This window comes from Rattus norvegicus, chromosome 10 (genome assembly GCF_021556685.1).
Source record: "Rattus norvegicus strain SHRSP/BbbUtx chromosome 10, alternate assembly SHRSP_T2T, whole genome shotgun sequence".
Taxonomy (NCBI): domain Eukaryota; kingdom Metazoa; phylum Chordata; class Mammalia; order Rodentia; family Muridae; genus Rattus; species Rattus norvegicus.
In genome coordinates this window covers 112,863,120-112,875,552 of record NC_141543.1, presented here as the reverse complement: position 1 = coordinate 112,875,552, position 12,433 = coordinate 112,863,120, and the positions used below count along the sequence as shown (strand labels likewise).

At 43.4% G+C, this 12,433-nt stretch overlaps 1 pseudogene across 1 annotated transcript; it reads right to left on the bottom strand.

Annotated features, from left to right (window-relative positions):
• Positions 1-5,633: 5,633 nt before the first annotated feature.
• On the bottom strand, positions 5,634-7,342 carry Pgam1-ps1 (phosphoglycerate mutase 1, pseudogene 1; annotated as a pseudogene). The gene has a single exon (XR_015632355.1). The product of XR_015632355.1 is annotated as a phosphoglycerate mutase 1, pseudogene 1 (transcript).
• Positions 7,343-12,433: the final 5,091 nt, after the last annotated feature.

Sequence of the window (12,433 nt, the reverse complement as noted above, 5' to 3'; positions counted from 1 at the left end):
GACCATCCAGCGAAGCCTCACGTAAACTGCTGCGGCACAAGTGCACATGCGCAGCAGGCTGCGTTGCTTTACTGGCTTTGCGTAGTCTGAAGCGTAGATAGATTCAAAGCAGGTTGACCTTGAAACTTGGAGAGTTAGTGCATGCATTTAATCCCAGAACCCAGAAGGCAGAGCCAGGCAGATCTCTGAGTTCCAGGACAGCCAGTGCTGCGCATGTACCTGTCTACAAACAAAATGACAGGTGGGATAAGCAGGCATATTGACAATTATCCAACGCTCAGGAGATTGAAGCAGGAAAATGCTAAAATTAAAGCCAACACTAACCTATACTGCTACACAGTGAAACCTGTTTCCCAAACAGACTAAATACCTCATTCTTTTGTTGTGTTCCAATCCCCTGGGAAAGACCAAAGACTTAGACTCAATTCAGATTTAGATTAAATAAATGTCTTCTTACTGCTACCTGAAGGAGAGCAGCTGTAGAGTCAAATTAGCATGCTGTAAGAAGGCTAAAGGAAGACTTTATAAAGTGGATATCATAGATGCACATCACCTACAGAGTAGTACAAATTATGTAACGTACAAAAGATGCACATTATCCATGGAGTCCACAGCTGGGCAAGAAAGTCGTTTTAGTCCTCTAAGTTTCTCCTTCCCGTTTTACTTATTACTTCTTATGTATGTGAGTACACTGTCGCTGTCTGCAGACACACCAGAAGAAGGCATCAGATCCCATTACAGATGGTTGTGAGCCACCATGTAGTTGCTGGGAATTGAACTTAGGACCTCTGGAAGAACAGTCAGTGCTCTTAACCTCTGAGCCATCTCTCCGGCACCCCCTCTTCTTCCTGTTATATAGTAATAAAAAGATTACTTCATTCCAGCTCCACAGTGAGTTTACAAAAGCAAAAGGCAAGCAACTAAATCCCTCACAACAATAACACCATTATCCTATTACGTCATTCTATTATTGACATTCTAGATCAAAGGTCAATGGCCCTTAAAGGATGCCTGGTACCACAGTAAGTTTCTTTAGCTGTCCCACAGGAGTTATATGTAAATTATGACACAGGATTGTGCACTCACAGTGTCTGAAATGACTGGGATAGAGCAGTTTATTTCTGGACCAACCATAGCAACGTCCCCAGGATAGGGCTGGCTATCACAGACCCACACTTTCTCTGAATTTGGTTGTTAAATGGAGTTTGGTTTTTTTTTTTTTTTCAGTATCTTCTGAAAGCTGAGTTTAAACATATCATTAAGAATTTAAGGGAGCTGGGGAGATGATGGCTAAGAGCTCTGCAGTTCTTTGAGAGGATCAAAGTTGGTTCCTAGCACCTGTGACTGGCTAGAAACCTCCCTGACTCCAGCTCCAGTGATCGCGCACCCTCTTCTGTCCACTGGAGACAACAGACACACAGTGCATCATTTGCACACATGCTACCAGAACACTCTTATAACAAAGAAATATGAATTTGAGGCCCAGTGAAATGGGTAAGTAAACTTGGTAAACTGCAAGTTGCCTTCTCCTCCACTCGCCACTATGGATTCGTACACACACAACATAAATGAAAATTTTAACATCACTGTGAGTTCACTAAAATTATTCTTAGTGGTGTCATGAGTATGAGCAGTCGCCGGAGAAGCTCCAGGTCCCATCCCTAGAACCAAAACTTGTCCTGTTGCAAAGGCTACCTTTGTGTTCTCCTCCTCTCTTCTGTATCTTTAGCAGTTTTTCCATATATATGGGAAAATATAGATGTATATTTGTATGTTATTTACATATATAGTGTATTCGTGTGCATACGTGCACACACACGGAAGTTCATTCTCTCCTACCATCTTGGTTCCAAGGATCAAACTCAGAACCAACTTTAGGAGCTTAGCCATTTTGCCGATCCTCTTGATTAACTGCAAAATTAGGGAAGACTAGGGAAAGAAACTGAAGACAGGAATCATAAGCCCGTCTAGTTGGGAAGTTTCTTTTGATCTACATCCTTTGAGGTATACTCATGAACTGTCAGCACATCCCTTTAGTTCTGCATGCTTATATAGCTAGGAGTGATTTATTCTCAAAATTCTGGTAGAAATGTCTTGATATCAAGAAAGTTCTAGGGCTGGAGAGATGGCTCAGCGGTTAAGAGCACCAAGTATTCTTTCTAGAGGTCCGGAGTTCAAATCCCAGCAACCACATGGTGGCTCACAACCATCTGTAATGACATCTGATGCCCTCTTCTGGTGTGTCTGAAGACAGCTGCAGTGTACTTATGTATAATAAATAAGTAAATCTTTTAAAAAAAAAAAAAGAAAGTTCTACATTAGTTACCTATATACTTTCACCTCCACTACTACTGAGAGTCATGTAAAGATTACACTCACACTAAGATTCCACAAATGTTCAATGAGATTTTACATCTGATTTGGTTATCCAGCTGGAAGCTAGCCAAACAATATGATCCATACTTGTAAGGCCTAGAAGCAATAACCAAACATTCAAGTCCACACCTAACTTGTGGATTATTTGAGTCTTTTTTTTTTTTTTTTGGTTCTTTTTTTCGGAGCTGGGGACCGAACCCAGGGCCTTGCGCTTCCTAGGTAAGCGCTCTACCACTGAGCTAAATCCCCAGCCCCCCTATTTGAGTCTTATTAAGATGGAGTCTCTTGTGGCTGGAGAAATGGCTTAGCTGTTTAGAGCATTTGCTATTGCAGAGGACCTGGGTTGATTCCTGATTTCTGGTGTTGGTTCTCAGCACTCCCATTAACTCCTGTTTCCAGGGTATGTGACACCCTGCTTGGTTTTTGTTGTTCTTTTGTTTGTTTTGTTTTTGAGACAGGGTTTCTGTGTGTAACCCTGGCTGTCCTAGAGCTCGCTCTGTAGACCAGCCTGGTCTTGAAATCCGGGATTCACCTGACTCTGCCTCCTAGGTGCTAGGATTAAAGATGTGCACCATCACTGGCTGGCAGCAGCACCCTCCTTTGACCTCTGTGAGCACCAGACATGCATGTGGTATACACACAGGAAAAACATTTGCACACACAAAATAAAAGCCCAGATATGTTTTTGCATTCTTTTAATCCCAGCACCCTGGAGACAGGCAGATCTCCATGAGGTTAAGGCCTGCCTGGTTTACACAGTAAGTTCCAGGCAACCCAGAACTAAAGTGATACCCTATCTAAAAATTAAGTAAGTAAATAAAAAAAATAAAGTAAGTATTCCAAACTGACCTACATTCCTAACCTGCAAAATGTTTTCTAATGTCATACTGAACAATTCAGGCATGTACTTCTTATGATTTTCCAGTGTTGTGTGACAGAACTTCCTGATTTGTCATGTATGTCACAATGTACATGTATGTACCCAGAGAGGGAGCCCATGACAGATCAAAGTATGGATACCACCGAAGTTTAACTTGGTGAACCAATAAGTTCTACTGGGTTACTTGCAGGAATATGAGTGAGGGGTTATGGGAGCAGAAATGACTCAAGGACAGCTGCATCACAAAAGCCAACCACAGCTTGGGTGACAGCTCACAAATCAGGGACCCTGTAGCACCAGCTACAGCCTACAGGCAGCTCAGGAGGTTGGAGAGTGTCTCTTTTCTAGGTGTCTCAGTTGGTTTAAACCTCTTCCAGGGAGCTGGTCTGGTCCAAGAGTCTTCTTTGCAGCTGATCTTCCTTCTGTCTGAGAGAAACTTTCAACTTTTGTTGCTTACATGCACTTTTCTGATAAAATATTTTTATCGGGTGCTTGGGAGATGGTCCAGGAGTAATAGTATGGCTGCTCTTCCAGAGGACATGGGTTCAATTTCAAGCCCTCACATGGCAGCTCACAACTGTTACTCCAGTTGCAGGAATTCTGACACCCTTACACAGACATACATGCAGGCAAACACCAATGAATATATAATAAATTTAAAAATACATTGTCCTGTGTTGCCATTATATCTCTGCAAGTGGATAATTATAAACAAGTTTTGCATAACTAGCATCAGTTTCTGGGAGGTACAAAAATTGCTCAGTTTCATTAAGCATAGAGGCTGAAAAAACAAACTACCTACACTGAACCAATACAGCTTACTTTCAACCTGCCCTCCATATTTTCAGCTACACTCACAAAACGACTGGAGTTTCTGCAAATGTTCTATCACTCAGCTGTACAATTTTACCTTATTACTACATAGGTACTGTGTTACATCTCTGACAGGAAAGATTTCCTCAATGAAAGCAGTACAGCTTTGCTCTGAGGAGGAAATTTTTCCCCATATGGTGTCTCAGCTCTGAGAGGAAAACACCTATGCTGTTACATTGTTATTACAGCTGAATGGCTTCCTAACCGTGCTGCGGGGAAGGTTACCCCGGTGAAACTGTTACAGCTCAGGAGGAAAGAGTTTTTCCATGTGAAAGTCTTGCAGTTCTGAAAGAAAAGCAAGCATCCTAGCAGTTGGGAACCAAGGAATACCACAAAGTAACCCAGTACAACAAACCTCATACAAGAGATTTACAGGGACAGAAAAAAAGAGGATAATTGTCTCTGCTTGGGTGAGTAGTAGTTTGGAGCTGAGCAGGAGACAGGCTTACTTATATAGGGTTTCTTTGGGGAGGAATTTTACCAGGGGCCTGCCTGGGCAGTTGTCAACAGGGCAGCCTAGCTACAGAGGAGATAAAGGAAGAGAGGAGTTAGTAGGAGGTGGTGAAGGAATCTTGCATCTCTGAGTAGCAATCAGGTGCTTCTTTATTTACAGGTTTCATAGAAAAAAAGACTATTATTTCACAGAACAACGATTATCCAAGAAGTGCAGATTATATTTGATTTTATGTCCAGAGTTACAAGTTTAGTCACAATTAGGAAATGCAAATAGAACAGATTTTTTTTCATGTTAATAAACAACTTTATTCTGGTCACCATAGTGGGAACATTCCCAGCTAAATGCACAGAGAAACGAGGTATAACTGTGTTAATACGGGAACCAGTGAGTTACATGGGACAGAGTATGAGGAAACAGCACCAAAATTGTGGGGTCAGACCAGGACAGAGGCGCTAGGCTGATGCTGCAAGGCATGTCTTCAACACTTGTATTGTTTCAGTAATGTTAGGGGATCAGATAAAAAAACAAACAAAAAAAAAACAAAAAAAAAACAAAAAATAAACTAGAACCAGATTCTATGACATCTTGGCTAATGCTGCTTTGCACACAGACACAGACTTCAGGACATCCTGGTGATATTGCCACAGGCAAGCAGTGAACAAACCTTGATGAAAGCCTCACATAAACAACAAAATTGCCGCAGACAACAATGGCTACATCCTAAGAGCAACAGGTGTCTCTGGTTAGCTGTCTGTTAGGAGTGACTGATGCCTCACCTCAAGCATAATACAGAGGGTGAGTAAAAGCAGTAGATAGTCTCCCAGAACTCTGTGCTGACTTTGTGAGGCTGCAGATGCTGCTCTCATCACACTAGAGGCCACAGCCTAGTTCAGTCTGCGAACTGCTGACTGAATATCTTGTCTACAGGTGTGATTTGAGGTCACCTCTATAGTTCTAGGAAAGAAACCAAATCAGGATGAGAAGCCGTATCTACAGCATTCCACAGGAAGGACTGTCAAGACGCTGAAGGCTCAGACAGTGCTAGCATTTTTTTCTTTTTCTTTCTTTTCTTTTTTTATTTTTATAGCATTTTTTCTTTTCTTTTCCTTTCCTTTCTTTTTTTTTTTTATCGCACATCACTCCTTTATTATACTGATCTGGAAAGAGACTTAGTTGTTATGCCCAAACGAGTTCTGAACCCACACAGTAGGGTCAAGCAGCTGGAACATGATTCAGACGGTGAAAGACAAAACCTTGGACATGATCAAGGGGCACTTCACCTCCACAAAACAAGGCAAAGGGATCCAAAACACAGCAAGAGGTACAAGGAGTTTATCCCATTTGATATGAGGAATGGCTTGTTTTCTGGTGACCACATAGGACTGTTTCAACTGCCACTAGCAACCTCCACGTTCCTTTTGTGTGCTGATATATGTATATATACTTTATTTTTGTAAAAGTAAATGTAACACATAGACTTGACAAGACTGTTCCCAACCTTCTAGGGCCAGCAGCTCCTTTGGGGTCAGAGACAAAGTAGGGTCTTTTAATCAGCAAGAGGTTACTTTCACTCTCCACTGGAATGACTATGCCCCCAGTTACCTAATTGTGAGAAACGTGCAGGACAGGTTCCAGGGACAAAACTGGACCACAGCTTCTCCTCATTGGTCATACCACATACAGTCCCTCCCGGACTTCTTCCTAAGCAGACCGTTAGTAAACAAAGAGCTAAGAAAAACTATAATTATTATCTCTCAACTCTCCTGGTTACAGGGAGCCGTCCCTGGATGTGGACCAAGAGCCTGCACCCCAGAGGTGTTATTCTGACTAGATTCTATGAAGGGAGTGGGTGCGGGGGATAAAATACTAAAAGGAGAATGGGAGCCACAGGTCTCCATCTGCAACTACAACTTAAACTGAAGATCCTAAAGATGTAGTCAGTGTAGCAGGTGCACGGGAGGGTGCAGGAGGCAGGAACAGGAAGGGAGAGAGGGTGTCAGGGTAGGAATCTGCCTCCTTGACTTCACTTCTTCACCTTGCCCTGAGCAGCCACAGCTTCCATGGCTTTACGCACGGTCTCCTCATCTCCAAGGAACTGCATGGGCTTGATGGGCTTCAAGTTCTTGTCCAGTTCATAGATGATGGGGATGCCAGTTGGCAGGTTCAGCTCCATGATGGCCTCTTCTGACAGACCCTCCAGATGCTTGACAATGCCCCGTAGGCTGTTGCCACGGGCAGCAATCAAGACCCTTTCCCCCTCCTTGACCTGGGGGACAATTTCTTCATTCCAGAAGGGCAGTGCTCTGACAAGAGTATCCTTCAGGCTCTCACAGGAGGGTAGCTGGTCCTCAGTAAGGTCTGCGTAAGTAAGATCAGGCTCGATTGGAGGTGGCGGGACATCATAAGATCGTCTCCAGATCTTTACCTGTGCCTCACCATGCTTAGCAGCAGTCTCTGCTTTATTGAGACCTGTTAGACCCCCATAGTGTCGCTCATTGAGGCGCCAGGTCCTGACCACTGGCAACCATATCTGGTCAATGACATCCAGGACTGTCCAGAGGGTCCGGATTGCTCTCTTCTGCACAAAGGTGAAGCAGATGTCAAACTCATAGCCAGCATCTCACAACACCTGCCCGCCATGCTTCACCTCTTCGTGGCCCTCTGGGCTCAGGTTGGTTCTTACCAGCCGCTAAAGAGGTTCTCCAGGTTTCAGGCACTCTCGCCATGCGCATCAGCACCAGCTTGTAGGCAGCCATGGCGACTGGCAGAGGATGCCAGCATTTTTTCTTAAAGGGCACCTTGAGTTACACTTGGCACTTATTTGAATTTACTACTGGGGACAAACTTATGGACAATTCATGTGTATTTAACTTTTGGCAAAGTAGAAACTTTGGTCATAGTTCTATAAGAACTCCCTAAAGGGTCATTTCTGACTAAAATACTATTTTAGAAGTGATGCACGGGGCTGGAGAGATGGCTCAGTGGTTAAGAGCACTGACTGCTCTTCTAGAGGTCCTGAGTTCAATTCCCAGCAACCACATGGTGGCTTACAACCATCTGTAATGGAATCCGATGCCCTCTTCTGGTGTGTCTGAAGACAGCTACAGTGTACTTATATATATACATTAAATAAATAAATCTTAAAAAAAAAGAAGTAATGCACGACAAGAATAAGACAGTGAACATCTCCGTATCTAACGTAAGAGCATAAGCTCTTCACCAGCATCTTAAATACAGTGGAGTCAGTAGTGCTTACAAATGGAGGGTGCTCTTAATGAAAAGTTACCTAGTTATCAAAATAAGGCATGCTCCTCTATTGTCACCGACTTTTTGTTTTGTTTGGAAGGTCCAAGTTGGGAATCTAATTACCCAAAGGTTTAAACTGTGGTTTTGAAGTCGATGTTAGGTGTGGGGACAGCTGACTTGAACAAAATCCTCTCCCTTGAATCCACAAGCCATCAGTGACAACATCCACCTAGATGTCAGCACTCTGAAACACACAAGTCCTCTTTCCCAGTCCATAAATCTGTAAAGGTACCGTGCAAAATGTGGGCAGGGCAGGTCACACCTCCAGTTTCGAGTGTATACGAAAAACAAAGGCACATTTTCTAGGCACCGAACTGTATGTGAACTAACGCAAACAATCATTTGGGAAAAACCAGTAGGTAACCGTGACAACACGCAGTTCTAAGTAGAAAGTCTCGAAGAAGATCCTGACGTCGGGCTTCGGTTGCGTTTGTTTGTCCTTCATTAAGAGACACATCGGGGCTGGGGATTTAGCTCAGTGGTAGAGGGCTTACCTAGGAAGCGCAAGGCCCTGGGTTCGGTCCCCAGCTCCGAAAAAAAAGAACCAAAAAAAAAAAAAAAAAAAAAGAGACACACCACACGATGGTGATGATGACAGCAGTAACCACCAGGGCACCGATCCCTATCGCCCGCATCTTGCAGTTCTTCACCCTTCAACTCGGCAACACTTGTTTCCAACTGCGAGTCACCTGCCTGCAGTGCACCCGCACCGTGCGCTGCAGGGAACCAAGGCTCCAGATTTTATTTTTATCATCAGCCCTATAACTCCAATTTAAAGATCTAAAGCACATCTCCTTGAAAGCAAACACATTTATCAATGTTTGCAGTTTTAAACCACTCCAGACTAACAGAAAATATCTGAACCAGTCTTTTTATTAATAACAAATATGAATACCTACTTCTTTTATTATTTCATTATCTATGCTATAAAGTAGGAAAAGCTTATTTAGTCGATCTATCCTTTTAAAAAAGATTATTATATATAAGTGCACTGTAGCTGTCTTCAGACACACCAGAAGAGGACATCAGATCTCATTACAGGTGGTTATGAGCCATGTGGTTGCTGGGATTTGAACTCCGGACTTCTGGAAGAGCTATCAGTGCTTTTAACCGCTGAGCCATCTCTCCAGCCCCTAGTTAATCTGTCTTACTTACTGAGTTCTATTTCTCTAAGGGTGTGTCCTCTAAGACCCCCTATCTTTAAACTTAATTTTCAGAAAGCTCTAAGCATACTGCAAAGGGAGGCCTTGAATCTGTAACCTGTTCTCCCCTGGCCAGTCAGAGTTTGTCAGTTGTCTCTATTTACCCTGCACCAATTATATTGTTTGAGTTAGCTCAGGGGCTGATACACCAAGAAGTTTCTTGGAGAAATGGCCTCATTTAATTACGTGTTTATCTGTGCCTTAATGATCTCCAGAGCATAAGGAAGACTTACAAATACAGCCGGATAAGGTTAATTTTAGGATTTTCCTAAAAAAAGACTCAGACATAATTTTCCTCAGGAAAAGACATAAAATGAATCATAAGTCCCCAAGAATGCAACACACAGAGACCAAACCCCAAACGTGACAGATGACAGCGATCGCAGCATCCAGCTCAGCTTTGCAGGAATTATGTCAAACAACTGTGCTAGCTTCATGACTTTCACTATTTCCAGTAGATAAGGCTGTGCCAGAGTTTTCCAAGGTGGAGATTTCCAGGGTGGGGATTGGTGAGATTTCAGTCAAGTCCAGGAATTATTGGGATTTTGAGCTAAGGGATTGGTGGTTTTCATGCTCAGGAATTGCTGGGTTTTTGATAGGTTTCCAAACCCAGAAGTGGGCTTGGATCTTTTACCCTACAGGTACAGGCAGAGGTGTCACCTACAACAAACCTATTAGGAGAAATAATTTATTGCTGGGCTGTATGACCTCCAAAGTTAAGTGATTTAAAAAATTAACTAAAAGCAGCTAGGTATGTTGATGCAAACCTTTAATCCCAGCACCTAAGAGGCAGAGGCAGGAGGACTCTGAGTTGGAGGGCAGCCTGGTCTATACCGTGAGTAAGTTCTAGTATAACAGGGTCCCAGGCCTTAGCACAACTGACTCCATTCAAGCTATAAATCTCAGCACACAGGACAGTGAAAGCTAGCATTATGTTCATGGCTAACGCTAATGGTATGCTTAAAGTTTAAAATCCCTGGGCTTTTAGAGAACTGTAAGGCAAAATTAGAGTTCCAAATGTTAAGGGCTGTTAAGGGCTATTTTTCTACTTCTGTTTCTGCTTCTGTACATACATACGTTTGTCTTGCATAAGAGGACCTCATGCTTGCACTAGAAGAGAATATAACTTGTGTCCTTTGCCTTTATAAGCCCCTGAGTGAGGTGTCTGGGGGCTGCATTCAGGGCACCCTAGTTCTGGGTGTAGACCTCTGCCAGTGTATAAATAAAAGCCTCTTCTTCTGTTTTTTTTTTTTTTTTTTTGGAGCTGGGGACCAAACCCAGGGCCTTGTGCTTGCTAGGCAAGCACTCTACCACTGAGCTAAATCCCCAACCCTATAAAAGCCTCTTCTTAAACTGGGCAGTTTCCAGCACTCGGGAGAAGGAGGCAGGCAGATCTCTGTGTGTCTTCAAAGCTAGCTGGCTCTACAGAGTGGGTTTCAGGACAGCCAGGGGGATACCCAGGGAAATCCTGTCTTGGAAAAGAAAAAAAGAAAAACAAAAGCAAAAACAAAATCCAGCTTTGAAATGTGTGTAGCAGTGCATGATTTTAACTCCAGCACTTGGGAGACAGAGGGGGCCAGATCCCAGAGTTCCAGGCCAGCCAGTCAGCCAGATACACACACACACACACACACACACACACACACACACACACACACACACACGCACGCACACACGCACACACACACCATACAGACAAATAAAAACAACAAAAAATAGGGATGGAGAGTTGGCTCAATAGTAAGAACATCTGTTGCTTTTGCAAAGGACCTGGGGTTTGGTTCTCAGAACTTTCTACAACTCTCAACCAACCATCTGTAACCACTTCCAGGGGATCGAGTACCCTCTTCTGATGTCCCCAGGTGCCAGGGAAGCACGTAGCCTGGTCTTCATACATACATGTAGGCGAAACACTCATATACATAAGACAAGATAAATCTTAAAAGTATGCCTTTGAGGGGTTGGGGATTTAGCTCAGTGGTAGAGTGCTTGCCTAGGAAGTGCAAGGCCCTGGGTTCGGTCCCCAGCTCCGAAAAAAAGAACCAAAAAAAAAAAAAAAAAAGTATGCCTTTGAGACAGGGTCTCACTTTACAAATCCAGGTGAACTGAAATCCAACTGTCCCTCTTTGGTTTTGTTTGCTTGTCTTTGATAGAGTCTCTCTCCTTTTAGTCCTGTCCTGGTGCTGTGGTTACTTACCAGAGAAGACTGCCTGGATGTGATTTAAGCCAATAGACAGCCTTTACTAGCCAGCCAGTGACAACACGTGGCATGCTGGATCTCAGTGTATTCCTAAGCCTTTCTTGGAGTGAGATCTTTTTTTTTTTTTTTTTTTGATTTATTTATTTATTATATATAAGTACACTGTAGCTGTCTTCAGATACACCAGAAGAGGGCATCAGATCTCTTTACAGATGGTTGTGAGCCACCATGTGGTTGCTGGGAATTGAACTCATGACCTCTGGAAGAGCAGTCGGGTGCTCTTAACCGCTGAGCCATCTCTCCAGCCCCCTTGGAGTGAGATCTTAAGCATAATAAAACATACACCGAGTCGATATACTTTAGTTAATAAGAACCACTTATCCAGAGGCAGAACTACACAAAGGTTTCTTTATGTAGCTCTGGCTATCCTGGAATTCACCCTGTAGATGGGGCTGGCCTCAAACTTACAAGAGATGCCCCTGCCCCTGCCCCTACCTCAGTGCAGGGATTAAAGGTGTGCACTGCCACCACCTGGCTAAACCTGTATTAAAAAAAAAAGAGAGACAAAGGTTGGAGAGATGGCTCAGTGGTTAAGAGAACTCACTGTTCTTCCAGAGGTCCTGAGTTCAAATCCCAGCAGCCACATAGTGGCTCACAACCATCTGTATGGGATCTGATGCCTTCTTCTGGTGTGTCTGAAGACAGCTACAGTGTACTTATATACATAAGATAATAGAAAATGGGGGTTGGGGATTTAGCTCAGTGGTAGAGCATTTGCCTAGCAAGCGCAAGGCCCTGGGTTCGGTCCCCAGCTCCAAAAAAAAAAAGATAATAGAAAATGGCATTTTTTATTTACCCACTAACTGGTACTGGTGATTGAATGCAGGTCCTGTGTGCATTCTTAGCCAAGCACTGCTCCGCTGCATTACACCTGGTGACACTAGATTGCCCATATTGGCCTTGAACTCACTCTGTAACTGAAGTTGGCTTTGAATTTGTGGAGCAATTCTCCCCAGCATTCCAAGCACTTTGGTTACAGGCCTATATCAAAATGCCTCATCCAGTTGCCTGAGTGTATACTGTACCTATATACTGACAAAACTTCCAAGGTTATGCATGGCTGCTGTGTACTTTTATAA